The sequence below is a fragment of the Lontra canadensis genome, unplaced genomic scaffold (assembly GCF_010015895.1).
Source record: "Lontra canadensis isolate GAN:19392208 unplaced genomic scaffold, GSC_riverotter_1.0 scaffold16, whole genome shotgun sequence".
NCBI lineage: Eukaryota > Metazoa > Chordata > Mammalia > Carnivora > Mustelidae > Lontra > Lontra canadensis.
This window is the reverse complement of record NW_022631010.1, coordinates 23,913,852-23,940,877: the sequence shown is the minus strand read 5'-3', so window position 1 is coordinate 23,940,877 and position 27,026 is coordinate 23,913,852. Positions and strand designations below refer to the sequence as shown.

The 27,026-nt window shown below is 37.3% G+C and overlaps 1 long non-coding RNA gene across 1 annotated transcript; it reads left to right on the top strand.

Annotated features, from left to right (window-relative positions):
• The first annotated feature begins 214 nt into the window (after positions 1 to 214).
• Positions 215 to 25,793, top strand: LOC116868757. Its single transcript, XR_004382886.1, has 2 exons — positions 215 to 286; positions 25,505 to 25,793. It is a non-coding gene; the product is annotated as an uncharacterized LOC116868757 (long non-coding RNA).
• Positions 25,794 to 27,026: the final 1,233 nt, after the last annotated feature.

The window sequence follows — 27,026 nt, the reverse complement described above, 5'->3', positions numbered from 1 at the left end:
CATCATTTTCAGTTATTGAGAAATGTGTTAACAAATCAGTCCTAAGAGTTAAAGTTACCCTCATATCACTACTCATTACCTTAAATAATTTGGTTGATTAGTGTGTCTGCTTTCGGAACTATTTTTTAAACTTCAGAATGTTATATATTGAATTTATAAAATTCCCAATGCCATTTACTCATGCCATTTTGACTTTAACATTTGTTTGTTTGTGGGAGGGGAATGATTTAAATGGTGCCAAATATGAGAAAGAATCACTGGAAATTTTGGAGAATTTCAGTGTATGGTAAGAAGAGTTATAAATATATATAAAATGAATAGATTCACTTAGCTCACTCACCCTGACTCAGGGCATCTACATTTAGAAATATAAGCCTACTTCTTTTTTTTTTTTTTCCTCATTGTGAAAGTCAAGGCATGTTTATGGATCTCTTTATAAGAAAAGCAGCATTTTTACAGGCAAATTTTTCTTCTCAAAAAAAAAAAAAATTCAAATGTTGTGCTTAAACTGAGCTTGAAATCTAGCCTTGACTTAAATATTACCCCAATGAGCAATTCTAGGTACATTTTCTTCTCTGGCACAATGAACAAGCTTTGGAAATTTAGAGGGCCTGCAAGACTCTTTGGGGAAATGCTTTAAAAATCCCCAAGAAAGACCAGAAGAGACTGTTTGCCCCTTTTGCTTATTCCACCTTTTAAAAGATCATTTCCTCCTAACGCTTAAAGCAGAGTAATCATAGCAGGGGTTAGAGAAGCTCTATTTCAGTCTTTGGAATGTTGAAACTTTTCATGTGATTCCAAATTCCATCTTTGGATTTTAATAGGAGGAGAAATTGCTAATTTGGCCTGGGCAGGTGGTTTGTAGGAATGGTGAGTTCTGGGAACCACCTGGAGTGCTACAGGCAGGGTGCTTATTCCATTCATGTAAGTAAAGGCAGGCAGAACACCAACTGTCACTGTCTTGCCTGGCTTTTACCCTGCATTGAGGGAACAGGGGGCTGTCTATGGAGGGGGTGAACATTAGGAAAACCTGAATTCCATAATATGAAAGTGTAACTCGGAAACCAGACAGATGAATTCAGTCAAAAATGGACTCTCAAATGATGTAGAGGATAATTTTTCCTGAATAATCTGTTCTTTGATAAAAATCAACTTGTTCTATATTCTTTAGTTTTACTATTTTTCTACTTCCAATTTATCTAAACAGAATTTTATACAATCGGGCTTTTAAAAATAGTGGCATTAGCTACTATTTATTAAGTTCATGCACTGGGTCAGACACTGTGCAAAATCTATTATTTCAATTAATTCTCACTACAATTTCATGATGTAGTCACTATTATGATCTCAAGTTTACCAATAAGGACATTAAGTTTCAGAGAATGAACATGAATTCCCCAAGGTTCCTTAACTCCTAAGTGATGAAACTGGGACTTAAATGCAAGGCTTGTCTTGCATTTAAAGTAGCAAAGCTACTGTTCTTGACCCCTATATTAGATTACTAGTCTATATTAGGGGATGTTACCATACAATAAAGCCATGGCTAATACTGAATTGTATCAGAATAGGATTTATAACCTTAAACCTTTCCACTTTTGAAAAGACAGAATGCCGGAAAAAAAAAAAAAAGCCATGCTAAAAATTGTATTTTAAAATAGTGTTTCCTTGGAACCCATAAATCTAGTATAGGGCCAATTAATTTTGAGATCCACAATTGTCATTAACATAATATATGCCCTGAGAAATCTTGTAAATAAAAAGGTGTTTAATATGTGAATTAATCAGCTTTTACTACAAAAATATTGCATAACAACCTCCCCCCACCAATCTTAGTAGCTTACGATTAAGTATTTCTTGCAAGTCTGCAGGTCAGCTGTGTTGGTTCAGATAGAAACTGCAGGTCATGCATAGATCTGGTGCATATGTACATCTTTCTGTGAGCCAGGCTGAAGGAGCAGTGCTTACCTGGAGAAGGCTTTTCCCATGATGGTGGGCAGAAGTACAAGAGACCAAGTCAAACCTCACACATGATTTGAATTTAAATCTTCTGATTGGATGTAGCAAGTATCATGTCCACTCACCATTCCATTGGTTTAAGCGAGTCACATGACCAAGCTCAAAAACAATGTAGTAGGGGGGAGACAGGTTTTCCCATGGAGCAGAGAGAGAAGATGTGTATATTTACTTAACATTAATACATTCCACACTGATGCTATATGATCAGATAATTCACAAACTTATGTTATCACACAATAATCTTAACAAAACAAAAAACAAAAAACTTGGTTTTCTTCAAATCTCAAGACCCAATTTTTCCCTGAGCAGAATTTGAGATGAGTTGCAAAGAAAATCTCTTATTTGTGAAGTACTATGTTTTAATGAACAGAAATATAAAATAGCCTCTGATGTGAGGCTTTTTTCAAAGAAAATAATTAAAGCATAACAACACTTTGAATTTGCAAAGACTCTACTTCAAGTAATTTTATTTACTGACACAGTGACATATTTTTGTTCTATTCTCAAAACAGCCTGTGGATAAACTGTTATAATCCATTTATTACAAGTAGAAAATCCCATAAATATTGGGAATTTTCCAGGTTAAAGCAGTAGTACCAGTCCCAAATCCTGGGTTCCCATACCCTCAGTCAGTTCAAAAAACCATGTCCCATGATCTGTGAGTTCAATTGTACCAAAATGATATAAGCTGCACTAAGTAGGTTTAGAAGTTACAAGATCAACTTTTCAGAGGAGTTTATTTAAAATGTGTTTCAGACCTATACTAACCAGAATAAAATGCACTAGGGAAGAACCAAAGAAGTGTCTAGACAGTTAAAAAGAAAACAAACTAAGGGTTTTGGAGGGGAGGGGCGTGGGGGGTTGGGTAAGCCTGGTGGTGGTATTATGGAGGGCACGTAGTGCATGGAGCATTGGGTGTGGTGCATAAACAATGAATTCTGGAACACTGAAAAGAAATTAAATCAAATAAAACAGAAAATAAACTAAAATACATGAGACAGAAAAAAAAAGGAAAAGAAGACCATTATCACGAAAGCCAATTTATCACACTATATTTGAAGTATAAAAGTTTTTCTTGATCCAGCTGAGTTTGTCCCAAGATAAAGCTGTTGTCCAAAAAACAATGATAGTCCTTTCTTCCTTTTTCTTGGTTTATAATCACCAAGGAAATAATGGTGGCTCTCACTGTCTTCCCTTTTTTATCTTTCAAAGGTGACCCCCCAAAATAACCCAACAACAATAATCACAACCTCTTTTTGTGTCTTTCACCTATATGTAAATAGATATACTGACACAGACTTCCAGATATTGAATCTTGGGTCACATTTTGATTAAACTCGTATAGCAAACGGGATCTAGGAAATGATAATTGGTTATAAATAATAAATTAAAAAAATCATGAGGCAGCAATCCTGAAGGCATGAAAAACTCTGCCCAGTGATAGCTAGGAGGTATGCTATTCTAACTTTGGCCAGTGCTGGTTGCATGACTCTCCCACACCATGACCCTGTCTCATTGCAAATCATTGAAGAGTCATCAACACCTTCCTTGGCTTAATCATTTTCTTTCTTGAACCCAAGAGAAAGATTGAAGCTGGAGGTAAGGGGCTTGGGGGAAATGAAGTATGAGAAAAAGAATACAGCTCCAATAGGATAGAGAGTGAAAGAAATTAAATCACCTTGGGACTATTTCTAAATAAGTTAGATATGCAATGATTAAAAGAAGCAGGAAATAATCTGTCTTCTATATTAAGCTTAAAAATGTGGTATGGTATAGGGAAAAGCAGATAGATTTTGCTGAGTTCATATCATGACTATACTTCTTACCAGCTGTGTCACTTTGAACTGGTTTATTCAGTGATTCTTGGGTTATATGAAAAATGAATGTAATAGCAGTTATCTGGCAGCTTTATTACTACTGTGACAATTAACTGAGATATTGTGTAAACTGTCAATTGTGACCAGAGGGCTTAAAATGACCTAAAAATGTTTTTTGTGACTTGCAGATAGTACTTTAAATTTAGAATTAGTTGCTAATATATAAAATTTAGAAATTTCACTTGAACATTTAGATTTTAGGTTTTTTCTTAAAAATGTGGAAGACCTGCTCTTTTGGTTTTCTATAGCTGTCTAACAAACCACTACAACACCTAATGACCTAAAAAAGAAAATCATTTCTTTTGCCCACAAATCTGCAGTTTGGGCAGAGCTCAGTGTGGAAAGGTCATTCATTCAAATCACATCATATTCCCCCTCCCCCAATAGTAGCTCACTGGAATCTGGAAGATCCTCTTCTGAAATGACTTTGTCTCATGGCTGACTCAGGGTTTTGGGCATCAGTCTTTCTCTTGACAGGGGCCGCATGGGTTCTGGGCTTACTCATAGTAGTCTTAATCTCTCAAGGATGAATGTCCCAAGAGAGACCCAAACAGAAGTTAGATTGACATTTTTGACCTAACCTTGAACCTCATACGTTATCACTTCTATCATACTCTATTTTGTAGAACCTCTCCCCCAAGGTTTGAAAAGGAGGAGTCATAGACTCCAGTTCCTAATGGGGAAAGGCAAAGTTCTTGAAGAGCATCTGGACTGGGAACATTGTTATGATCATTTCTACAAAGTATAATCTATCATACCTGGTACATTGGGCTTGTGTTTTTACATAGCCACAGTCAGTAGACTCTGAGTTGTAGCTGTGCCATTAATGGGTCCTGAAATTACTTCCCCTTTCTGGCTATCCAACACTCGGCCTGATCATCCCTTACACTTAGTAGGCTAGGAATTTACACTATTATCTCCATACACCAAAGTTCAGAGAAAAATGAAGTACCAGCCTGCTACACTCACTAGAGTAGATTTGCTTTGCCAAGCTGTGAAGAACAACTGGCTTAATAAGGAGGGGAGTGGATCTGTGGAGAAGGCTGCTGTGATCAGAGCTGCAAATGCACCTTTTGAACTATACTTTTTGACCTCTGAAAAAGCAAAAGCCTAAGCAACACAATATGTGAAAAGAAGAACAAACTTCTTCAAAGTTGAAGAACTCATGTTGCAGATCAACAGCCTCTGCAAAACCAGGTTGCCTGAAGGATAAGGCTGAGTTATGGATGACCTGGGTTAGTCATAAAGGAGTGCTAAGCCACAAAGACCAGAAGATAAGTCTTTTTCTTTTCTTTTTTTTTTTCTTTTCCTTTTTCTTTCTCTCTCTCTTTGTTCCTTTCTTCTTCTCTCTCCCTCCACCCACCTCTTTCTGACTGCAGGCATTTAATGGAGTCTCTGTCAGGTCACTGGTTGACCACCAAGACAATAAATCAGAGACTTCAGACACCACATACAATCAGAAATATAATCTTTGTGAAAATAGTTTGGAAAAGGCAATAAACACATAACTCCTTTAATAAACCACTTAAGAAAAAGCACAACAATCAGCACCAGCAAATTCTGGGGAAAGGGGAGAAATTGATTTCTAGAGTTACCACCTTATAATATTAAGATGTCTGGTTTTCAACAAAAAAATTTATAAGGCATTCAAACAAACAAGAAAGTATGGTCCATTTATAGGAAAAAACAGATCAACAGAAACCATACTTGAAGAAACCCAGGACTTACTAGGCAAAGATTTTAAATCAACTTCCTTAAACATAATCAAAGACTAGAAAAAAACAGAGAAACAATGTAAAAACAAAATGAAAAGATCAGGGGCGCCTGGGTGGCTCAGTGGGTTAAAGCCTCTGCCTTTGGCTCAGGTCATGATCTCAGGGCCCTGGGATCGAGCCCCGCATCAGGCTCTCTGTTCGCAGGAGCCTGCTTCCCCCTCTCTTTCTCCCTGCCTGCCTCTCCTCCCACTTCTGGTCTCTATCTGTCAAATAAATAAATAAAATCTTAAAAAAAAAAAATGAAAAGATCAGCACACACACACACACACACACACATGCTTTACTGTAACTAACAAATAATTTTAGCAAGTTGTGGAGTATAGAATCAGAATGCAAAAATCAGATGTGTTTCTTCACACCAGCAATGAACAATCCAAAAAGGAAATTAAGAAAACAATTCCTTTTATCATAGGATCCAAAATAATAAAGTATCTAGGAATAAATTTAAGGAGCCAAATGACTTGTTAACTGGAAACTTTAAATATTGCTGAAAGAAACTGACGAGGATCTAAATAAATGGGAAAACATCTATATTTGTGGGTTGGAATATACAATATTCTTAAGATGGCAATGCTACGCAAAGTGATTTACAGAATTAAAGCAATTCTTACCAAAATTCCAATGATCTTTTGGAGCAGAAATGGGAAATCTGATCCTTAAATTCTTTGTTTGTTTGCTTGACTGATTTCTTTTTTTTTTAATTTAATTTTATTTTTTCAGTGTTCCAAGATTCATTGTTTATACACCACACCCAGTGCTCCATGCAATATGAGCCCTCCTTAATACCCACGACCAGGATCATTCATCCCCCTACCAACCTCCCCTTCAAAATCCCGTTTGTTTCTCAGAGTCCACAGTCTCTCATGGTTCATCTCCCCCTCTGATTTCCACCGACTCACTTTTCCTTTCTTTCTCCTAATGTCCTCCATGTTATTCCTTATGCTCCACAAGTTAAGTGAAACCATATGATAATCGCCTTTCTCTGCTTGACTTATTTCACTCAGCATAATCTCCCCCAGTCCCATCCATGTTAATACAAAAGTTGAGTATTCATTCTTTCTGATGGAGGCATAATATTCCATTGTATATATGGACCATATCTTCTTTATCCATTCATCTGTTGAAGGGCATCTAGGCTCTTTCCACAGTTTGGTGACTGTGGCCATTGCTGTTATGAACATTGGGGCACAGATGGCCCTTCTTTTCACTACATCTGTATCTTTGGGGTAAGTACCCAGTAGTGCAATTGTGGGTCATAGGGTAGCTCTATTTTTAATTTTTTAAGGAATCTCCACTGTTTTCCAAAGCGGCTACCTACTTGCATGTCCACCAACAGTATAAGAGGGTTCCCCTTTTTCCACATCCTCTCCAACACTTGTTGTTTACTGTCTTGTTAATCTTTGCTATTCTAACTGGTGTAAGGTGGTATCTCAATGTGATTTTGATTTGAATGTCTCTGATGGCTAATGATGATGAACATTTTTTCATGTGTCTACTAGCCATTTGTCTGTCTTCTTTGGAGAAGTGTCTGTTCATGTCTTCTGCCCATTTTTTGACATGATTATCTGGGGGGTCTTGGGGGTTTATTTTGGGGGGGGGTGTTGAGTTTGAGGAGTTCTTTATAGATCTTGGATATCAGCCCTTTGTCAAATCAAGAAGAGAGAATAACCACATGGTCCTCTCAATTGATGCAGAAAAAACATTTGACAAAACACAGCCTTCTTTCCTGATTAAAACTCTTCAAAGTATAGGGATAGAAGGAACACTCCTCAACTCCATAAAATCCTTCTATGAAAAACCCTCAGCAAATATCATTCTCAATGGGGAAAAACTGATAAACCTTCCCACTGAGATCAGGAACATGACAAAGATGCCCACTCTCACCACTGTTGTTCAACATAGTACTAGAAGTCCTAGCAACAGCAATCAGACAACAAAAAGAAAAGGTAGTCAAATTTGCAAAGAAGAAGTCAAACTCTTTCTCTTTCCAGATAATATGATACTTTATATGGAAAACCCAAATTCCTATAACTCATACAGCAATTCAGTAATGTGGCAGGATACAAAATCAATGCACAGAAATCAGTTGCTTTCTTATACACTAATAATGAAAATATAGAAAGGGAAATTAGAGAATTGATTCCATTTACTATAACACAAAAAGCCATAAGATACCTTGGAATAAACCTAACCAAAGAGGTAAGGGATCTGTACTCAAGGAACTGCAGAACACTCATGAAAGAAATTGAAGAAGACACAAAAAGATGGAAGAGCATTCCATGCTCATGGATCGTAAGAATAAACATTGTTAAAATGTCTATACTGCTCAGAGCAATTTATAGTTTCAATGCCATCCCAATCAAAATTCCACTTGTATTTTTCAAAGTGCTGGAACAAACAATCCTAAAATTTGGATGGAATCTGGTATGGAAATAGAAAAGACGTGGAATCCCTAAGGAAATGTTGAAAAAGAAAAATAAATCTGGGGGCATCACATTGCCTGATTTCAAGCTTTATTACAAAGCTGTGATCACCAAGACAGCATGGTACTGGCACAAAAACAGACACACAGACCAGTGGAACAGAGTAGAGAGTCCAGATATGGACCCTCAACTCTTTGGTCAAATAATCTTTGACAAAGCAGGGAAAAATATCCAGTGGAAAAAAAGATAGTCTCTTCAATAAATGGTGCTGGGAAAAATTGAGCAGTTATATATAGAAGAATGAAACTCGACCACTTTCTTACACCATACACAAAGATAAATTCAAAATGGTTGAAAGTCCTCAATGTGAGAGAGGAATCCATCAAAATCCAAGAGGAGAACATAGGCAGTAACCACTTCAACATCAGCCACAGCATCTTCTTTAAAGACAGGTCTCCAAAGGCAAAGGAAACAAAAGCAAAAATGAACTTTTGGGACTTTGTCAAGATAAAAAGCTTCTGCACAGCAAAAGAAACAGTCAACAAAACAAAAAGGCAACCAACGGAATGATAGAAGATATTTGCAAATGACACTGATCCTTAAATTCTTATGGAATTTTAAGGGGCCTTGAATAGACAAAGCAATACTGAAAATGAAGAACATGGGGTGCCTGGGGAGCTCAATCAGTTGAATGCCCAACTCTTGATTTCAGCTCAGGTCATGATCTCAGCATTGTGAGATAAGCCCCGGTTGGGGCTCTGTACTCGGTGTGGAGTCTGCTTATTTCTCTCCCTCCCCTTCTGCCCTTTGCCCAGCTTGCTCACTTGTGTGTGCACATGTGCTCTTTCAAATAAATAAAATCATTAAAAATATAAAATAAAATAAAAAAGAAAGAAAATAAAGAATAAAGTTGGTGGTCTCACACTTCCTGAATTCAAAACTTACTACAAAGATACAATGTGGAAAACAGTGTGGTACTTCCTTGATATAGATACATAGACCAAAGGACTAAAATTGAGAGTCCAAAATAAAACCATACTTCTACAGCCAACTGATTTTCAACAAGGGTATAAAGATCATTTGCTGGAGGTAAAGGATGATCTCCACAACAAATGGTACTGGAACTGGATATTCAAACAAAAAAATAAAGTCGAACCCCTCCTTTATACCATATACAAAAATTCACTCAGATTAGATCAATAATCTGAATATAAAAATTAAAACAATTTAAAATTTAGAAGAACACATAGGGGAAATCTCTTTTTTAAATTTTTTTTTTTATTTTTTAGATTTTATTTATTTATTTGACAGACAGAGACACAGTGAGAGAGGAAACACAAGCAGGAGGAAGTGGGAAAGGGAGAAGCAGGCTTCCCGCAGAGCAGGGAGCCTGATGCAGGGCTCGATCCCAGGACTCTGGGATTATTACCTGAGCCAAAGGCAGATGCTTAATGGACTGTACCACCCAGGTGCTCATAGGGGAAACCTTTTATGAATTTGGGTTTGGCAATGATGTCTTGTACATGATCTCATAACACAAATAACCAAAGGAAAACATATATTGGACCCCGTCAATAATTTTGCAATTCAAAGGACATTTAAAATAAAGTAAAAAGAAAAACCCACACAATGGTAGATAGTATTTAGAAATCATATATCTGTTAGGGTTTTAATGTCCAGAGTAAATAAAGGAATGTCTAAAACTCAATAGCAAAAAGGCAAACAACCCAATATAGAAATTGTTCAACCAGTTACACATTCTCTTTATAATTAAATGAGAAACTTCTCAAGGAAAACAATATTCTTATAACCTTATGCCAAGTCCAACAGGTAGTTTGCTTACTTCAAATGATGCTATCATCCCCAGAAGCTTGTAGGGAAAGTCTCAATATGAAGTATGGGTATGAAGCCTGAGGCTCAGCTAATTTAAGTGATGCCCAAATTCACTGGCTGGTGAGAAGGAGAGACAAGACTCAAATCCTAGCTCTCTGTACTTGTCACAGTGATTCCCCACCCCTACCCTCATCTCCCCACTCCCATTAGACCTTGCTGGAGACAACAGGTTATATTCTAATTTAGTAAAAGCTAAATAATAGTACTTATTTAACAGATTACAAGTAGTAATCAACCAATTACTATTATTACTATTAAATACAGTGCTAGCTGTCTTGTCATGGATGCCCTTTATCAAGTTGAGGAAATTTCCTACTATTTCTTGGTTTTTGGGTATTATGAAAGAGTGGGGTTTTTTTAGTACATTTTCTGCATTTCTTGAAATGATCTTGTGGTTTTGTTTTATTCTATTAATATTGTGTATTTTTTATTGATTTTAGTATGTTGAACTAACCTTGCATTTAGATAGATCTCACTTGGTTATGCTGTATAATCTTTTTTATATGGTGTTGGATTTGGTTTCTAGTATTTGTTATGAATGCCTGGCTCTGTATTCACCTGGATTTCTTTTTGACTAACTGATTTCTTGGGTATTCTCTAATTTCCATATATTTGTGCATTTCCCAAATTTCCTTCTTTTATTGGTTTCTAATATCCCATTATAGTATGGGAAAAAATGTATTATTTTAATTCTTTTATATTTATTGAGACTTATTTTAGGGCCTAGCAGTTTATTGTGGACATTGTTCCATGTGTACTTCAAAAGAATGTGTACTTTTCTGTTGTTGATTGGAATGTTCTTTGAGTGTTTGTTATGTCTTACTGGTTTATGTCGTTATTCAAGTTGTCTAGTTCCTCGTTAATTTCATCTTATTGTTCTATCCATTATTAAAGTCTTCAACCATTATTATTGAATTTTCCATTTCTCCCTTTGATTCTTTCAATTTTTACCTCAGGTATTTTGCGACTCTGTTGTTAGATCCATATGAATTTAAAATTGTCATATCTTCTTGATGAATTGACCCTTTTATAATATACAGTGTTCTTCTTTGTCTCTTGAAAAAGTTTTTGACTTAAGATTATTTTGTGTGAGGGGTGCCTGGGTGGCTCAGTGGGTTAAAGCCTCTGCTTTTGGCTCAGGTCATGATCTCAGGGTCCTGGGATCGAGCCCCACATCAGGCTCTCTGCTCAGCAGTGAGCCTGCTTCCCCGTCTCTCTGCCTGCCTCTCTGCCTACTTGTGATCTCTTTCTCTGTCAAATAAACAAATAAAATCTTAAAAAAAAAAGATTATTTTGTGTGAAATTAGAAAGGCCAGTTTGGTTGTCCTTTCATTACAATGCATGGCATTTATTCTCCATCCACTCAGGATGAAAAGATGGGCCCTCAAATTCCTTCCTTGATATGATAAGATACAAACAAAGAATCCACAAAACACATATGTAAAACCATCAAAAAGGGTCAAAAGCCTTAGCAGATGTCAAACTTACACAAGTGACAGGAACTATGAATCCAACACACAAAGGAACAAAGATCATGAAAGAATAACTTGCCAAAAATGGAGTAAAAATTAAATTTAATTGCATTTAATTAAAATTAAAGAAACACAAATTAGTGCTATTCATGTATTGATCATGGCTGGTGTTGGTCAGTGATTTATTTATTATCAAACCACACAAATACAGATATTGAGTGTGAATGTTTAAAATTTTTCATGTAATTTGGTATTGTCTTGGTATTCATAAGTGTCATCAATGGACTTGTTGAATTCAAAGACAAGTTTAGGTGATGTCAGACTCACATGATTTACACACAAGTGGCACCATGTAGGTCCTGGTTATGTGCTGTAGGTTCACATCACAGTCCACAATAGATTGGAAGTAAAATATAATTTTGGTGCTTTGCCTTGGATGTCTTAAGACACACTGAATTAAGAAAATATGATTGGAAGATTTTCCTTGTCAAAATACAAAGTTTTACAGGGGTGCTTATGTGGCTCAGTTGGTTAAGCACCAGAAGCATGTAGCCTGCTTAAGATTCTCTCTCCCTGGGGGATGAGTCAAGATGGTGGAGAAGTAGCAGCTGAGACTACTTCAGGTGGCGGGAAATCAGCTAGAGAGCTTATCTAAAGACTGCAAACACCTACAAATCCAACGGGAGATTGAAGAGAAGAAGAACAGCAATTCTAGAAACAGAAAATCAACCACTTTCTGAAAGGTAGGACTGGTGGAGAAGTGAATCCAAAGCGACGGGAAGATAGACCGCGGGGGGAGGGGCCGGCTCCCGGCAAGCGGCGGAGCAACGGAGCACAAAATTGGGACTTTTAAAAGTCTGTTCCGCTGAGGGACATCGCTCCAGAGGCTTAACCGGGGTGAAGCCCACGCGGGGTCAGTGTGGCCTCAGGTCCCGCAGGGTCACAGAAGGATCGGGGGTGTCTGAGTGTCACAGAGCTTACAGGTATTAGAACGGGGAAGCCGGCTACAGAGACAGAGCCGAGGAGTGACTCTCAGCTCAGGGTTACCTTGAACCGCTCGCAGGCTCGGTCAGCTCGGAGCGCGGCCGGAGGCCAGCATGACGGGAGTAATTGGGCGCTATTCTCTGAGGGCGCACTGAGGAGTGGGGCCCCGGGCTCTCGGCTCCTCCGGGCCGGAGACTGGGAGGCCGCCATCTTCCTTCCCGTCCTCCGGACTCTACGGAAAGCGCTCAGGGAACAAAAGCTCCCGAAAGCAAACCCGAGCGGATTACTCAGCCTGGCCCCTGGTAAGGGCGGTGCAACTCCGCCTGGGGCAAAGACACTTGAGAATCACTACAACAGGCCCCTCCCCCAGAAGATCAACAAGAAACCCAGCCAGGACCAAGTTCACAACCAAGGAGTGCAGTTTCAATACCAAGGAGAGCAGCAGAATTCCAGAAGAGGAGAAAGCAAAGCGCAGAACTCATGGCTTTCTCCCCATGATTCTTTAGCCTTGCAGTTAATTTAATTTTTTTTTCTTTTTCAATTTTTTTTTCTCTTCTTCTGCTAAATTTTTTTAACTTTTACCCTTTTCTTTTTTAACGTTTTTTAACTAGTTTATCTAATATATATATATTTTTTCCTTTTTATATTTTTCATTACTGATTTTCTTTTTTTATTTGTTTCTTTTTACTTTTTTCATTTTTTTTTCTCTCTGAACCTCTTTATATCCCCTTCTCCCCCCCCCCCCCCCACGATTTGGGATCTCTTCTGATTTGGCTAAAGCATATTTTCCTGGGGTTGTTGCCACCCTTTTAGTATTTTACTTGTTCCTTCATATACTCTTATCTGGACAAAATGACAAGGCGGAAAAATTCACCACAAAAAAAAGAACAAGAGGCAGTACCAAAGGCTAGGGACCTAATCAATACAGACATTGGTAATATGTCAGATCTAGAGTTCAGAATGACGATTCTCAAGGTTCTAGCCGGGCTCGAAAAAGGCATGGAAGATATTAGAGAAACCCTCTCGGGAGATATAAAAGCCCTTTCTGGAGAAATAAAAGAACTAAAATCTAATCAAGTTGAAATCAAAAAAGCTATTAATGAGGTGCAATCAAAAATGGAGGCTCTCACTGCTAGGATAAATGAGGCAGAAGAAAGAATTAGCGATATAGAAGACCAGATGACAGAGAATAAAGAAGCTGAGCAAAAGAGGGACAAACAGCTACTGGACCACAAGGGCAGAATTCGAGAGATAAGTGACACCATAAGATGAAACAACATTAGAATAATTGGGATTCCAGAAGAAGAAGAAAGGGAGAGGGGAGCAGAAGGTATATTGGAGAGAATTATTGGAGAGAATTTCCCCAATATGGCAAAGGGAACAAGCATCAAAATCCAGGAGGTTCAGAGAACTCCCCTCAAAATCAATAAGAATACGTCCACACCCCGTCACCTAATAGTCAAATTTACAAGTCTTAGTGACAAAGAGAAAATCCTGAAAGCAGCCCGGGAAAAGAAGTCTGTAACATACAATGGTAAAAATATTAGATTGGCAGCAGACTTATCCACAGAGACCTGGCAGGCCAGAAAGAGCTGGCATGATATATTCAGAGTACTAAACGAGAAAAACATGCAGCCAAGAATACTATATCCAGCTAGGCTATCATTGAAAATAGAAGGAGAGATTAAAAGCTTCCAGGACAAACAAAAACTGAAAGAATTTGCAAACACCAAACCAGCTCTACAGGAAATATTGAAAGGGGTCCTCTAAGCAAAGAGAGACCCTAAAACTAGTAGATCAGAAAGGAACAGAAACAATATACAGTAACAGTCACCTTACAGGCAATACAATGGCACTAAATTCATATCTCTCAATAGTTACCCTGAATGTTAATGGGCTAAATGCCCCAATCAAAAGACACAGGGTATCAGAATGGATAAAAAACAAAACCCATCTATATGTTGCCTACAAGAAACTCATTTTAAACCCAAAGACACCTTCAGATTTAAAGTGAGGGGGTGGAAAAGAATTTACCATGCTAATGGACATCAGAAGAAAGCAGGAGTGGCAATCCTTATATCAGATAAATTAGATTTTAAGCCAAAGACTATAATAAGAGATGAGGAAGGACACTATATCATACTCAAAGGATCTGTCCAACAAGAAGATCTAACAATTGTAAATATCTATGCCCCTAATGTGGGAGCAGCCAACTATATAAACCAATTAATAACAAAATCAAAGAAACACATCAACAATAATACAATAATAGTAGGGGACTTTAACACTCCCCTCACTGAAATGGACAGATCATCCAAGCAAAAGTTCAACAAGGAAATAAAGGCCTTAAATGACACACTGGACCAGATGGACATCAGAGATATATTCAGAACATTTCATCCCAAAGCAACAGAATACACATTCTTCTCTAGTGCACATGGAACATTCTCCAGAATAGATCACATCCTCGGTCCTAAATCAGGTCTTAACTGGTATCAAAAGATTGGGATCATTCCCTGCATATTTTCAGACCACAATGCTCTGAAGCTAGAACTCAATCACAAGAGGAAATTTGCAAAGAACCCAAATACACGGAGACTAAACAGCATCCTTCTAAAGAATGAATGGGTCAACCAGGAAATTAAAGAAGAATTAAAAAAATTCATGGAAACAAATGATAATGAAAACACAACGGTTCAAAATCTGTGGGACACAACAAAGGCAGTCCTGAGAGGAAAATATATAGTGGTACAAGCCTTTCTCAAGAAACAAGAAAGGTCTCAGGTACACAACCTAACCCTACACCTAAAGGAGCTGGAGAAAGAACAAGAAAGAAACCCTAAACCCAGCAGGAGAAGAGAAATCATAAAGATCAGGGCAGAAATCAATGAAATAGAAACCAAAAAAACAATAGAACAAATCAACGAAACTAGGAGCTGGTTCTTTGAAAGAATTAATAAGATTGATAAACCCCTGGCCAGACTTATCAAAAAGAAAAGAGAAAGGACCCAAATAAATAAAATCATGAATGAAAGAGGAGAGATCACAATGAACACCAAAGAAATACAGACAATTATAAAAACATACTATGAGCAACTCTATGCCAACAAATTTGACAATCTGGAAGAAATGGATGCATTCCTAGAGACATATAAACTACCACAACTGAACCAGGAAGAAATAGAAAGCCTGAACAGTCCCATAACCAGTAAGGAGATTGAAACAGTCATCAAAAATCTCCAAACAAACAAAAGCCCAGGGCCAGACGGCTTCACGGGGGAATTCTACCAAACATTTAAAGAAGAACTAATTCCTATTCTCCTCAAACTGTTCCAAAAAATAGAAATGGAAGGAAAACTTCCAAACTCATTTTATGAGGCCAGCATCACCTTGATCCCAAAACCAGACAAGGATCCCATCAAAAAAGAGAACTACACACCAATATCCTTGATGAACACAGATGCAAGAATTCTCACCAAAATACTAGCCAATAGGATTCAACAGTACATAAAAAGGATTATTCACCACGACCAAGTGGGATTTATTCCAGGGCTGCAAGGTTGGTTCAACATCCGCAAATCAATCAATGTGATACAACACATTAATAAAAGAAAGAACAAGAACCATATGATACTCTCCATAGATGCTGAAAAAGCATTTGACAAAGTACAGCATCCCTTCCTGATCAAAACTCTTCAAAGTGTAGGGATAGAGGGCACATACCTCAATATTATCAAAGCCATTTATGAAAAACCCACCGCAAATATCATTCTCAATGGAGAAAAACTGAAAGTTTTTCCACTAAGGTCAGGAACATGGCAGGGATGTCCGTTATCACCACTGCTATTCAACATAGTACTAGAAGTCCTAGCCTCAGCAATCAGACAACAAAAAGAAATTAAAGGCATCCAAATCGGCAAAGAAGAAGTCAAACTATCACTCTTCACAGATGATATGATACTATATGTGGAAAACCCAAAAGACACCACTCCAAAACTGCTAGAACTGGTACAGGAATTCAGTAAAGTGTCAGGATATAAAATCAATGCACAGAAATCAGTTGCATTTCTTTGCACCAACAACAAGACAGAAGAAAGAGAAATTAAGGAGTCAATCCCATTTACAATTGCACCCAAAACTATAAGAGACCTAGGAATAAACCTAACCAAAGAGACTAAAAATCTATACACAGAAAACTATAAAGTACTCATGAAAGAAATTGAGGAAGACACAAAGAAATGGAAAAATGTTCCATGCTCCTGGATTGGAAGAATAAATATTGTGAAAATGTCTATGATACCTAAAGCAATCTATACATTTAATGCAATTCCTATCAATGTACCATCCATTTTTTTCAAAGAAATGGGACAAATAATCCTAAAATTTATATGGAACCAGAAAAGATCGCGAATAGCCAAAGGAAAAAGAAAGCCAAAGTTGGTGGCATCACAATTCTGGACTTCAAGCTCTACTACAAAGCTGTCATCATCAAGACAGCATGGTACTGGCACAAAAACAGACACATAGATCAGTGGAACAGAATAGAGAGCCCAGAAATAGACCCTCAACTCTATGGTCAACTAATCTTCGACAAAGCAGGAAAGAATGTCTAATGGAAAAAAGACAGCCTCTTCAATAAATGGTGTTGGGAAAATTGGATAGCCACATGCAGAAAAATGAAATTGGATCATTTCCTTACACCACACACGAAAATAGACTCAAAATGGATGAAGGACCTCAATGTGAGAAAGGAATCCATCAAAATCCTTGAGGAGAACACAGGCAGCAACCTCTTCGACCTCAGCCACAGCAACATCTTCCTAGGAACATCGCCAAAGGCAAGGGAAGCAAGGGCAAAAATGAACTATTGGGATTTCATCAAGATCAAAAGCTTTTGCACAGCAAAGGAAACAGTTAACAAAACCAAAAGACAACTGACAGAATGGGAGAAGATATTTACAAACGACATATCAGATAAAGGGCTAGTGTCCAGAATCTATAAAGAACTTAGCAAACTCAACACCCAAAGAACAAATAATCCAATCAAGAAATGGGCAGAAGACATGAACAGACATTTCTGCAAAGAAGACATCCAGATGGCCAACAGACACATGAAGAAGTGCTCCATATCACTCGGCATCAGGGAAATACAAATCAAAACCACAATGAGATACCACCTCCCACCAGTCAGAATGGCTAAAATGACAGATGCTGGCGAGGATGCGGAGAGAGGGGAACCCTCCTACACTGTTGGTGGGAATGCAAGCTGGTGCAACCACTCTGGAAAACAGCATGGAGGTTCCTCAAAATGTTGAAAATAGAACTACCCTATGACCCAGCAATTGCACTGCTGAGTATTTACCCTAAAGATACAAACGTAGTGATCCGAAGGGGCACGTGCACCCGAATGTTTATGGCAGCAATGTCTACAATAGCCAAACTATGGAAAGAACCTAGATGTCCGTCAACAGACGAATGGATAAAGAAGAGGTGGTATATATACACAATGGAATACTATGCAGCCATCAAAAGAAATGAAATCTTGCCATTTGCGACGACGTGGATGGAACTAGAGGGTATCATGCTTAGCGAAATAAGTCAATCTGAGAAAGACAACTATCATATGATCTCCCTGATATGAGGGAGAGGTGATGCAACATGGGGGTTAAGGGGGTAGGAGAAGAGTAAATGAAGCAAGATGGGATTGGGAGGGAGATAAACCATAAGTGACTCTTAATCTCACAAAACAAACTGAGGGTTGCTGGGGGGAGGGGCTTGGGAGAGGGGGGGTAGGGTTATTATGGACACTGGGGAGGGTATGTGCTATGGTGAGTGCTGTGAAGTGTGTAAACCTGGCGATTCACCGATCTGTACCCCTGGGGGAAAAATATATGTTTATAAAAAATAAAATTAAAAAAAAAAAAGATTCTCTCTCCCTTTTCTTCTGCCCCTCCCCCACCCTATCTCCCTCTCTAATATATATAAAGTTTTGCCAAAAAAAAAAAAAAAGAATGAAAGAAAGACAGACTCCTATACTGGCATTTTTGTGAATGAGCACTTCTAGATAAAAATGTAGTTGATACAACGGCTAATGAAAACAAATAAATACCACTTCTATAGACCTAAAATTATCTATAATCATTGAATAATTAATTCTACCACGAATCCCATAGAAAATCCTTAACTGCTGAGTAAGAATTACATACACAGGACAACAATTACTATCTTATGAAAATAGTAGAAACCATAACTAAAACTCCTAGCAATAAGAAGCCAAATTTATGTATATATTCACATGTTGAAACACTATGTAACCATTTTATATGCTTATAAAGGTTTAAAGGTCAACTCTATAATAACAAAATAATATGTGTTGGTTTTGGAAAATATAGAAAAATATAAGAAAATAAAACTAATAATTTCAACACTCAAGGGTAAAAACTTGATAATTTGGTGCAGCTATTTGTAACATTATTTTACACATACATACACACACAAAATTGACTTCATACATATGTAACACATTTTTACCTTATTTTTCCAGTTGGTATTGTTTTGTGAACCTTTTCTCATCTGTATTAATCAATGGCTACTGACTAGTGTTTAGTGGCTTAAAACAACACATGTCTGTTTCTCTCTAATCTATATTTCCATTTCTGGTTAGCAGAAGATCTCTACTTATTATCATCAGTCAGCCATGTCATTTCAAATATTGTTGGTCTTTTTGCTAAACCTGGAGTGTTTCCCGTTAGCAATTAAATGTTCCGGCCTGGAAATGATGCGTGTCTCTTCTGCTCATGACTCATTGTCAGGCAGTCCCACAGCCCCACCCAAACGCAAGGTGTCCAGGAAGTGTGAGCCTCCCACATGCCCAGGAGGTAGGGAGCTGAGAACATTTGGCAAAGAACACCAATGACTGCCAAGCCAGGCCTACAAAGCCCCATTGCACTAAGTCAATAGTATTCCATCCCAGGAATGTACCCTCATTTATCCAACCATCCTCATTGTTGAACATTTTAGTGTTCATATGCTTTTTAGTCTTACAAAATATACCTGCAATGTATTAAATACTAATTTTTGAATTCATGTCTGGTTATTCCTTTTGCATATATATCTTAAAAATTAACTACAGATCAAAGCATAAAACCTTATAGTACCCTTAAATTATTTTATGAGTTTATTCCAAAGCATTTGAATAGAAACAGAAAAAATTGCTACCAGTAGCAATGTAAACATTCCAATCAAACTCCAACTTCACTAACCTTGCATATTGTCATTTTATTTTATTATTTTATTTTATTTTATTTTTGCATATTGTCATTTTAGAAATCTATGTTAACTTGATAGCAGACATAGTATTTTATTGTTATTTAAATTACTAAGACAATGATATATTAAAATATATATCAGATGGTGAGAAGGGGATGGATAAAATATCAGCCGTATAAACTTATATTATACATGGAGAGAAATCATCTAAGTATTACACAGTATTTTATTTTTTATTATTTTTAAAGATTTTATTTATTTATTTGAGAGAAAGAAAGAAAGCACGCAGAGATGAGCAGGGAAAGAAAGAAGCAGACTCCTCTGAGCAGACAGCCTGACTCAGAGCTTGATCCCAGGACCCCAAGACCATGACCTGAGCCAAAGGCAACAACTTAACTGACTGAGCCACCCAGGCGTCCCTCCAAGTATTTTAAAGTATTGTGATTACTGGTAATTTTCATCTTATCTAAATGTTTTTTACTTGCTAATTTTACTACAATTATGAGAATAAAATAATGTTTATTAAATTTATGGCAAAGTAGCATTTCAGATCAGTAAGAGACAGAAGAATTATTCAATAATTGATACCAGGGAAATTGAGTAGGAAAAAAAAATCTCTACTTACACTATACACATTAATAAATTCTAGAATAATAGCTATATGTAAATAAGAAAACAAAAAAAAACAAATATCAACACAATTTTATTATAATAAAATGTCAAATTAAAACAGTCTGGCAGAAGAGAATTTCTTAAGCCATGTAAAAATCACGAAAGTATTTTTCCCATAAATGTTTAAAGCAGTGAACAATAAATAGGAGTCAACAAAGTTTAGGGAAAAGTAACAGAATGAGGAAATATATTAACAACATATGTCAGTGTATCCAAAATATATAAAGTATCCAGTGTCTATAATATATAAAGAACCTCTATAAATCAATAAAAATGAAAAAAATCTGATACAATTAGGATAATACAAATTAGAATTATCAACTTTCTCTTTTAGATCCCTCACACTCACAACATTAAAAAAAAAAGATAATGTTGTAATGAAAGTAACAGTGGTCTTTTTGAATCAAAATTTAACAGCATCTATTAATATGTAATACACATTTCCCCTTGGCCCCACATTTTACTTTTATGTATATCAGTTGGAAATAGTGCCACATTTGCACAGAGTATATAAGAATATTTGTTTTAAATTTATAATAATAAAAGATTGGACTCACTCTAAATATTCATGGATACAGGAATGGCAAAATAAGCCATTCTGTCCTCAGGAGAAAAATGTGGGAAGAGGAGGAAGTCAGAAAAGTTAACTTTTACTTTGTGTGAATTTCGGGAAATGCTGCCAATAAAGATGTAACTATGCATTATTTAAGCAATAAAAAAACAAATGCAAGCAAAAGTTAAAAAAAGTAAAATAAATATAAAATTGGTTGCTTCATATGTAGTTATTACTGAAATCATTTTATTAGTACGTATATGTTATGGATTTATTTTTACTTTACTTCATGCAGCCTGTTTGCGATCATTACGGAGATGACTTTGGTTTTCTTTCACATATCTAACTTCCCATTAATTTTTATTGAACAACTGTTAACGTCCCAGGCACTGAGGTAGGTAATGGATTTCAAAAAATTAATATAATCAAATGAGGTCCCTAGTGAAAGAGAAAGATGGGAATAACCAACCACCTGAGAGGGCAAATTCTTAAAAGAGATATGCCCTAAGGAATTTGGGGAATGCCAAGAGGGAGAGTAAAATTCTTCAAGGGAGACCATGCACTCCACAAAATCAGGGTTCCTGGAGTTCTTGATCACCATCCAACCTCTAGCACTGATGCCACTGAGTAATTGAAGAGGTTGGGGAGGAGAGGAAGCTCTGGATGATGAACGAAAATGAAGTACAGGCAGGGACAGGTATGGATGCAGGATGGTTGGGAGCAGGGATGGGTGATGCCTCAACAAGATGGCTCAGTGGCCACCTTCCCACATTTCCCAGCACTGGTGGGATTTAGATAGGGCCCTATCGAAGTAATTGATATGAATACATATGTGAAATTAACCATAGCATTTTTAAAAAGGACATAAGAAAAAGATGTCTCTCCTACCTGTTTTTTTTTTTTATGTTTCAAGCTTTTATTTAAATTCTAGTTAGTTAACATATAGTGTAATACTAGTTTCAGAAGTAAAATTTAGTGATTCTCCACTTACATATAACACCCAGGGTGTACCTTTCTTTCTCTCAAATAAATAAATAAAATCTTTAAAAGCTTGACACTCAGGTCAAGTGACATTGCAAATAAGGTTGCTCTTACATCGACAATCTGAAAGCTCAATAAATATTAAACATGTGGGCCAAGAGAAAGTTTTTTAAGGCCAGACCTTGGCCTTTCTCATTTCTCTGGCTTTCACATGATTCTTTTTGGTATCTTCTGATGAGTGCACCCACATGTGACCCAGCAACGAGATGGTGGTAGCTACTGTCTGAAATAGAAATGGCATCCCGAGCCTGAAGCCTCCTTCAGGAAGTGAAGCATTTAAAAGTACATGCACATGATTTTCTTTCAGTGATTAAAGAGGACCTTATGGTGAAGTAGACCACAGCTGTCAGAAAACACTTAATTTGGTTTGCTTGGCTTATTTTTTTCTTGATGCCACTTAAAATTAGTTACCAGCGAGTTAAATTTTTCCTTCCCAGGGTAAATGTACAAAGGTGGGTATGTCAAGTGAGGTTAATATGGCCATCTTCACAGAGCCCCAGAAGCTGCTGATGTTCTGCTAATTGGACCAACGGATAGTTTCATGTTGGTTAAACCTCAGGAGTAGCCCTTGGACTGGCTAACTTGCAATTTTAAATCAGAATAAAACAAAACAATATTTTAACACTGTAAATCACTATGTCTTCTGGCTTTTATTGTCAAAATGTTGATCTTGTCAAGACTAAGCCAGCCCTTAATTATACCTAAATTTTCTATTCCTGGTTTAGGGAATAGAAATCTGCATTTCCAGTTTTCAAAATGAAATGGAATTAAACAACTTTATTCCATCTCCAGAACTAAAATTAATAACTTGTTCAGTTTTAATGTTGAAATGTTATAAAATGAAGCTAATAATAATGTTATGCCAATTGAAGATGGTAAGCAACAACATAATACATGACTTCTTAATGTTATATCTTTACATATATTGCAAGTACCAATTCAACCAAAATTAACTGTGGATTTACCTTGTTACTGAAGGTCTAAAATTTCCTTCTTTCTTCAAAAAGAGATACAATCACTGCTGTTTCTTCTTTGGCAAAATCATCTAATAGTTAAAAATGTATTAAATACTCTTAGCATCAACCAAACAATTTCACTCAATAATCCACTTATTTTCTAAAAATGCAAAATCATTTCTAAAGTAGAAATTCATTTATCTAAGCACAAACTCATTTCTCACAGAAATACATGCCTGTCCCGAGCTCAAGGTATTTCCTTTGAAACTCCCCAACTGCTGGTTTTCAATCAATCATTCTATTAAAATAAATTTGTCGATTGGAATGAAAACAGCCACCGATGCCTTGAGATGGTATTACTTGTTTGGATAATAATGAACATATTGCGTATACCTTAGAAAAGTGCTTTTTAATTTGAAAAGAAACAAAAGAAAAAGAAGAATCCCACAGGTTCCAAAGGCATAGAACGACTCTTGAAATACTGAGGCTTAGAAATGTTCCCCCAATTTCACTTACACTGACTTACTCAGGAAAAGAAAAAAGAAGTGCAGCGGGCTCTACAGAGTCTGGCCGTCCCGACGAAGACCTCACCCAGAGAGATTGGACGCATATGGACGCCATTTGTAACCAGGGGAGAGAACCCACGGGTCAGCCTAACCTTTGGTGTCTGCCTATCCATCTGTTTTCACATTAGTTGCAAATTATAGAATCCTCCAGACCCAAATGACCATAAATCAGTACTATGAGCATGTACACTTTTCCCATCTGTCATAAAACAATGAATTAAATTCATGCCTGTCAAAATAGGCTGCAGCAAAATGGCCCTTCTTCTGTAGCTGAAGGAATACAAAGCTTCACCTCATCGCTGTAATTTATGGCCTCCGTGGGGCTTCGGGGTGATTAGGCCTTGGCCCACCAACACACAGAAAAACAGTAGGAACTCCAATAACTCCAAATGGAAATCTTGGGTCAAATTTATCAAACAAATCAGAGAGAAATCTATTTCTGTTTGGAAAAGGAGGAGATATATTGCATGTTTAGTGTTCATGCACAGCTTTGGAACTTTTGGCTATTCGGTATTTGTGAGTTTTGGAATTTCTCGCTTAAATAGTATCACCAAAGGACATGTAATGTATTAGACATGAGCCATTTTTAGCCAAATAAAATATACAACTGCAAGCAAAGAGGTTTTTCAATGTTAACATCAACATATTTGTGCAAATGATGTAACTGAAAATTTTCTAGGTAGACCTAAAAAAAGCATAGCTTTAGTACTGGAAAAATACACTGGAAGAAAATGAAATATGTTAGTAATAGGAACCCAAAAAAAAGGATAATAAAAAGAAGAGGGAAACTAAAGCGATAAGGTGTATAAACTTCAACTATTCCACGCCAATGGTCTTATATCAATCCTGCCACACAGTAAATGTTTCTTTAAAACTTCTTTTCTATAAAACTGCCTTAAAGGCAAAAATAGCTTGTCATCTGAGAGCAAAGAGACAGAGAAAAAACAGAATGTTACAAGGCAGGCAAAAACACTGATGTTCGCCATACAAAAGCTATTGGTCACAGTCAGACGTGATGAAAAATAAACAGATAAATCGGGTTGGGGGACCAGGGAGGGGAAGGGGGTTGCAAACAAAGGCATGCGTGCTACAAACTCATCTGCAGGCTTTGGCACTTGTCCCTCATTAAAAGCCACAGTGTGCTTGAACTGCTGTTTATCACGGGGGCCTGCAGGCATTCATTCAATCAGAAAGTCGTATTTCACCAAACACCCCTGCTGTATTAGAAATGTTCTGCAGGGTTAGAGCGAGCGAAATGAGAAGATGATGTGGCAGTACTGTATGTCACAGATCTGGTTAATATCCAGCCGCGAATTATTGCTTCTTTAAGAGAACTTCCCTGGGTGTTCAATATCATTTCCAGAGGACTAGAACCCGCGTCCAGCAACAGTTCCCAGGTTGTCCGCAAAGTATTGCTCCTGCCAGGAGTAATGATGTTCGGTCTTCATCACTGATGCCCGGGATGGGTCACCCTGTGGGTTTCCAGCCGTGTGAACTCGCAGGGATGAGGCTCGTCCCAACACCCAGCACTCAGCAACACTTCATGGTTGAAATGCCTTTGCTTTCATTTACTGCCTCTGTATTGTGGGAGGCTGTGGAATGCTTGCGGCAAGGTGCAGCAGAGGGGGCTTTGGAAGCAGGCTTTGGAAACCCTTTACTAGTGCTGTGGTTTACTTGCCTTTACAAGATAAGCAAAGTTAGAAAGACCTATTTGATACAGATCTTGTGAAGAGTAAACTAAGCTTGGCAGAATCTTGAGATGGCAGGTTGCTAAGGAGTAAGAGCCTTCTTTCTTTCTTTCTTTCTTTTGTTTTCTATTTTCTTCGTCTTTATCATGCCTTTCTTTCATTCTTTTTCAGTTGCTTTCTGTCTTTTCCTTTCTTCTTTCTTTCCTTCTGTTTTCTTCCCCCATTCTTCTTGTCTCTCTCCCACACATAGACACCAGTCATTCATGTGTGCGGGCAGGAATTCAACTACCTAAGCTGACTAGTTCTTGCCCCTCTGCAGAGTTTCATGGAAGATTGAGACGTTAAGCAACACACGACACACTTCATTATGAATTAATTATGGCTGGGATAATTGCTGAGAGCCAAGACCTCCAGTCAACTGTGAGAACACAGAGCAGTGACAGAATCTGATCACCTACCGGTTTTCTGTACCACGAAGCTGAGAAGTCCTGCCCCAAACTGAACAAAACATTCAAGGTTGTTTTCCTTTAAAGCACGTCATAGAAGTTATCATTATAACCACTGGTTTATTACTTCATACCCAATAAAGTGACTCACTGTTTGTTTTATTGCAGTCTTGTTATTTTTTTTTTTAAATGGGAAACTGTAGTAGCTCCTATTACATGAAACTGACCGCCAATAACTATAGGCTTATTTTATTTGAGAGAGAATTTATTAAATAAGAACATATGTTTGAAAGAGAAGAGAATGTGCCACTGAGTTTCTGTTCTCCTATTTACTTCCCAAACTGAAGGTTATAGGAGGCACTTGCAATTGATTAAACCTGTCCCCTGCCATCTGAGTCCATTGCTAACAGCACTCATCAAAATCAAGTGGTGAAATTAAAAACTAATTAAAACTTCTGAAGATAAAGTTGCAGATGGAAATTGTTGCAGGAGTTAGTTCCCAAAATATTACTTTAAAAAATGAAGAAAAAAACACTGCATTCTGTTTACCACCAGTACATTATTTTTTCCTGTTCTAACAATGCATATACACGGACTCCTGCCACAAATTAGATCATAAATAGTAAATGAACATATATCAATAGGATTTAAGAATTTGAAAGAAAATATCCAATGTATCTAGACAAAATTTATATTTGACTCACAATAAACCTCTTTTCCTTTTTCATTCGTGTGTGTAAATCATTTTTCCCTCAAATTAAAAAACTTTTAAAATTCCAATTTTCAACACACTGTTGTTCCCCGTTTGTGTGGGTTTACTGTAACATGACAATTAAAAATCTGGCTAAGTTACCAGTAAATTCTTGAAATGCTGACAGGGAAGGAAGACAACTGTATTTGTTCTTTCATTTTAGATTGTTATCAGTGGTCCTATATGAACAAAATTTCTGAAAATGTGGGGTTCCTGCACTTTCACTTCACCTGTGGCAAAAGGACTGCTCTTGGGAGGCCATTATTGCTTGCTGGCTTTGGGTTTCTAAATAAAATTCTGCGTGAAGGTCTTCTTCACCCCGAGATCCAAAAGAGGCAGGAGAGTCACACAGAGGCCTTCCCAAAGCAAAGCCACACTGCTCTTTAAGTTCCATTTTAAAGATCCGAGACTTCAACTGTCCACGCTTTCAAACTGACACCACAAGGTCTCAGTGGTCCATTATTGAGAATTATTTATTTTCCTCCCTTTGTATCCATAATATTTTAAATATGAGGTTTGGCCATTAAATTGTGGCAAATTCGAGAACACTCTGCAGCGGTGTGCAGCAGGAAACCCTACAGGAAGGCTGTATAAATCGAGGCTGACATTGGAAGAAATGAGAACTGAGCTCAGAGCTGCCCACT